Here is a 5,333-nt window from a genome sequence, read left to right on the forward strand (position 1 = left end):
TCAAGTAGCAACACATCTATGGCTAGCCTTAATTGGGATTTCAATCCTACTAAGGGTTGATAACACATAGGTACCAACGGGCAATAGTGACCACTAACCGAGTGGACTGTATGCTCCTTTGTAAGTACTATTTCTTTAATACTGCATTTGTAAAATAAACTACCATTAGTATGCATTGTAGGTATTTTGCTTGAGGGAATAAATTCGATAATATATAAGAACTAGTTTTTGCCCGCGGCTTCTCCCGCGTTTAAAACAAAATAATATGACATACTAACATACATAAAACTGAAAATTCGTACCTTCATTGGAATGACAGTGGCGCCATCTGGTGAATATTGGTCGTACCAACTCTGAAACCTTCGTGGGCTCATGAACAACAACTTTGCTAAAGATCATCACAAAATTAAATGCATAGTGTACGATTCAATCCTTACTAATATCTATTAAAATAATCGAATTTTGGTCCAAAAGATCGATTCTCCGATTAATCGATCTTAGATCGCCATCCCTAGTTCCCGTGGGATTTCCGGGATAAAAACTATCCTATGTCCTTTCTCGGGTCTCAGACTATCTTTGTACAAAATTTCATTAAAATCGGTTCAGTGGTTTAGGCGTGAAGAAGAGACAGACATACAGACAGACAGACAAACTGAGTTACTTTCGGGTTTATAATATTATTTGTGTAAATATATCGTGTCAATCCTTAATTGACACGATATATTTACACAAATTAAGTATTACTTACATTTCCAGTCCTTTCACAATTACAGAACAAAGGATAACTAAACATTTCGTAATTTTAACATTTGTATCTCAATTAATATTACAAGTACGGATTGTCCTTGGTAAATGATAACAGACAATAGTTGTCCTAAAACCCATACAAAGATAGCGAATAAATGCTTTATTAATAGTATCTGGTAGGTTTCATTCATTTGAAGGTTCTCTAGTGAATAGACGTCTTTATGGTACAAGTACCTTCAGTCTATTACAGGCAAACTATGTAACAAAGGCATTAAGTTAGCTGTAAAGAATTGTATTGTATTATTACAAAGAGAATTAATCGAAATTGCAATTTTGTTATGATTACAATGTATAATTCAACATAAATAGTAAGCTTTGGCTCACGATAGATGTTTTATTTGCGTGTCATATGCTTACGTATTCTTGAAGACTAAATTGATACGCCTCGTAAAAGTTTGTCTCCCTTACCAGACCTTTTAACAGTGACACAGTAGCGCTTAATACTGCAGACGGCAAACGATGGTTCAAAGCAAAGAGTTCCATAACCTTTAAGATTGACTTAAGCAAACCTGTACCTTTACTATGAGTTTTCAAAACATACCACAATATTACGTTACATTTACTCGATCTGTTCCGTTTGCTTCAGTAGACTGGGTAAACGTATCGTTCGTAAAAAAGAGAGACAAAACATAAAGCGCAATTTTGTCAATTTAGACATTTAATGTTACGTTACAGGCACTATAGTTCTGATACGATCCGCTAGGGGCGCTGATTGGAAATTGTATGGGCAAATACGTAAACAATTACCAAAACAGTCATATTTGACAAAACGTAAAACTCATGGTAAGGTTACTGTACATATTTTATTATTTATTTTGTAGAATCTAGCAAACAAGTATGCAACTTTCCTAATATTATGTAGACAATGCTATACTCATAGACATCTATAATGGACCTCAATTAGGACCAGAATCCTACGTGAGGTCTAACTTGGGAGATTAAATTAGTGTCTGAGTCTACTACTACACAAATCAGACTGAACGCATTACAATACTGTTATACAAATTATATAAAGGTGGAGTTGAACTAGAGCTCTGGCATCTTCAATACCTAATTGTTATTTTAAACGTCTTTAGTATCGATATTGTTAACAAATGTACGTATCATTGATCTTAAACAAAGACAACCATTAACGAAACCTTTTGAGAAAACAATACGGCGGGCAACTGGGGTTTCGTTAAGCCATCGCCACACTATACGGATTACAATATCTTTAATACACATCTGTAGTTTTAAAGCCTTTAAAATGTAGAGTTATTTAAACAGCATGTTTGGTATATCGATATTCTATTTCTGCTATTAACAGATGTCAAATTGTTAGAGTCGACGTATATAGGCGTCGTGGTGCCGCACCGCAAACATCGGCGTCGCCGTAGGTACATAGTAATTTGCGTCGTGAAATCCGTTTCTTTGAAAACTGGTCTCTGTAGCGACAAGCATTGAGACTGGGTGCCGCATCGCTCAATGCTCGGCGACGCATTAGGCAGCGCACGTTTTCTATTTTGGGCTCATTACAAATGCTTATAGTAGTAATCAGTAGTCATCAGCGGGATGCTCATTTCCAAATGTAATTCTAAGAAAAATATTAAAAATATTGAAAATAAGCCACATTGTAACAAAATGTTGACGACCCGCGAAGCGAAGCGGTCACCTTACCGGTCAAACACGCAAAGGGTTTCGGGTTCGATCTCCGGCCTGATAGATATTTGGATGGTAAATTTATATATCTGTTCTGGGTTTAAGTATTTGTATATGTTCACGATACCCACGATACAGGGAACCCCAGTGAGGGGCTGTGAGTGTAAAAAGCGTTTAGCGTTAGGAATGTTGATCTTCACTATAATATATATAAAGAGGAAAATTTTGTTTGTTTGGTTGTAACGAATAGGCTCAAAAACTACTGGACCGGTTTTAAAAATTCTTTCACCATTCAAAAGCTACATTATCCACGCTAGTAATAGATAAAATGTGTCGCTTCTCTTATATTCTGGACAAATAAAGAGCCGCGCATCTTGAGGCACTGGTATTATTTATCGTCATAATAGAACAAACAGTTGGAACAGAAAGCGCTCTCTGGCAGAATAATGGAGATCTTTAACTCCAGAACTTTGCATTGAAATTCAATTAAAAGCCTTTGAAACAAATCTTTTAATTAATGCTTCATTCTTTTTCAATGCAAGCTGTTTTAAGTAGTAAATACTAAGCGCAGAAAGCTAACTGGCAACTTAGTTCTCGCCATTTTTTTTAATTCATTTTATAATACAACAACTGATTCTTGAATAGTGGATTCTTCCTTGTTATTTGCATCTGTTTAGTTGAAAACTCGCTTTCGACTCGAAAGATTTATTCAAATTGTCAATTTTGCATTACTATTGGACGAGATTCCGCGCATAGCAACTTAACATTCCATTTTAATGATCTCAAATAAAACTAAACTAAATCGCAAGAAATTATACATTCCAAGATAAAAAAACAAATGTTTTAAAAATATTACGCCATAACACACAAACACATCATCAAGCGTATTATTGTTCGTGAAATGATTAGGTCCCGATATAATTATTAAAATAAAGTATTACTATTAGTATATTGTTTAATATTTACTACGAAGACCGCATAGCCCCGCGACTTGTGTATGTGATCTACTAAACCAAGAAATGTTTTGCGCGGTCGAGAGTTAGTTGGGTCACCCCTACTGGCTTTTTATGCTCGCATATATTGCATAAAGTGATACTATGGAGGTCATCTTCAAATAGGACTTGTCCCTTGTGCCCCAATTAGAATTCCTAAAAGAACAGAAAACGTAAAAGTAAAACTCGTAATATTATGCTCGTTTACTTAGAATTAACTAAAAACAGACAAACTTTCCACAAAAGCTTTTACCAAGTCCATTTTTCGATTGTTTCGTTTGATTTTCATTCCTAATATTCGATCAGATTGCTTTTAAAAGGTCAAAAGCAATAATGTGAATGTCAATTATTGTCGCCCTTATCAATTTCGCGAAAAAATTTCGCACAATTCTGAGAACAACATTATTTTGTTCTCTTTGCGAAATAAAATAATAAATATCAAACTTTGATCTTTTTGTAATTTGTTTCAATTTATCGAAACGTATACATTTTATGCTATTATGAAAGAAAAATCCGTTTCTTTTGCTTGATAAATTATTCATGGTATTGTATTAAAGTTATTTTATGAACAATTGGATTATATAGAGACTCTATGAATATTTAATCCAAATCATATTTTATTCGTACAAATAGACTTTTAAGATTTAAGATACATATTAAAAATAATTATCAATTGTATTAATAGTTAAAATTATTATATATAAATATATTATCTTGAGGCTACGACAGCATGTTACAATGTAACCTTGAGCCTCTTTGGAAGGTGGTAGAACCCTTCGTGGTTCGACTCCGGCTGCACCACCTTCTATTTCTGCTTTATAACAGCAGTGTTAAGCACTGCTGTGTTCTGGTTCGAAAGGTGTGGCGAGAATACAGTCCACCTAGTGGCAAATGGCTACTACCGCCCATGGACATCTGTAATCAACCCCAGATAGGATTACAAATTCCTACCTGAGGTCGACCACAGATGCGCCGCTACCCCTAAGGACTAAGCTAGAAGGCCTCGGAAATGTCACTTCCATAAAAGAATAAGATCTTTCCCCAGCAGTGGGATAATTACAAACAGATGATGAAGCAAAGTCAAATTAAATCCCAGCACTTAAGCTTCATATCTTCGCAATTCCATTCCATTGGAACGATTGTAGCCGTTTTTAATTAAAGCTACTCGGAATGGAAAACGAAGCCAAACTTCTTTGTCATTAAGCCGACCCTCGTTTGAATCTGATGCCGATATCCGGCCGAGATACAAAACTTTAAACAAGTTCAATTCATTAAGCTTGCAATAAAGGTATCGGCAATTCTGCGTCAAGCTGTTACCGTTCAGAACTTGTTCTTACAATTTTATTAGACTTCACTCATTTCCTTAATCGAAATACGCTATCTGTGAAGGAATAATGAGGAAAGTTGTAATAACTACACACTCGTATCTCTTTCAGTCGCATATTTATCCAACGAGTCTTTAAGTTATCTACACGACATAGGAGTAGAAAGGGTTTATTTTCCTTTATTCACAGCGCTAGGCTATGAAGGCTAGAAAGGAAACAAAATTTTATGCGTGTTGATGATCCTAGATCATCATTTTATACTAAAATAAAATGATGATCTAAGATTATCAACACGCATTTTATTTTAGTATAAAATGATGATCTAGGATCATCAACACGCATAACATTTTGTTTCCTTTCTAGACCCCATGCCACCTCCTACAATAAGCTCATATTTCGACTTCGGCGACAAGACTGATGCACCTTTCACTGCATTTATATTTCTACACACGTTTTTCAAGCTTGAAGCGCGTTGGACTATTTTGTAGGGCATAATTTAGGTTCGCGTCATTAACATACTAATGTTAATAAGTCGCTATGAATATTATATGTTGCACTTAGTCATCAATTA

This window comes from Epargyreus clarus, unplaced genomic scaffold (assembly GCF_041222505.1).
Source record: "Epargyreus clarus isolate Ecla_fem2 unplaced genomic scaffold, WU_Ecla_fem_2.2 ptg000008l, whole genome shotgun sequence".
Lineage (NCBI taxonomy): Eukaryota > Metazoa > Arthropoda > Insecta > Lepidoptera > Hesperiidae > Epargyreus > Epargyreus clarus.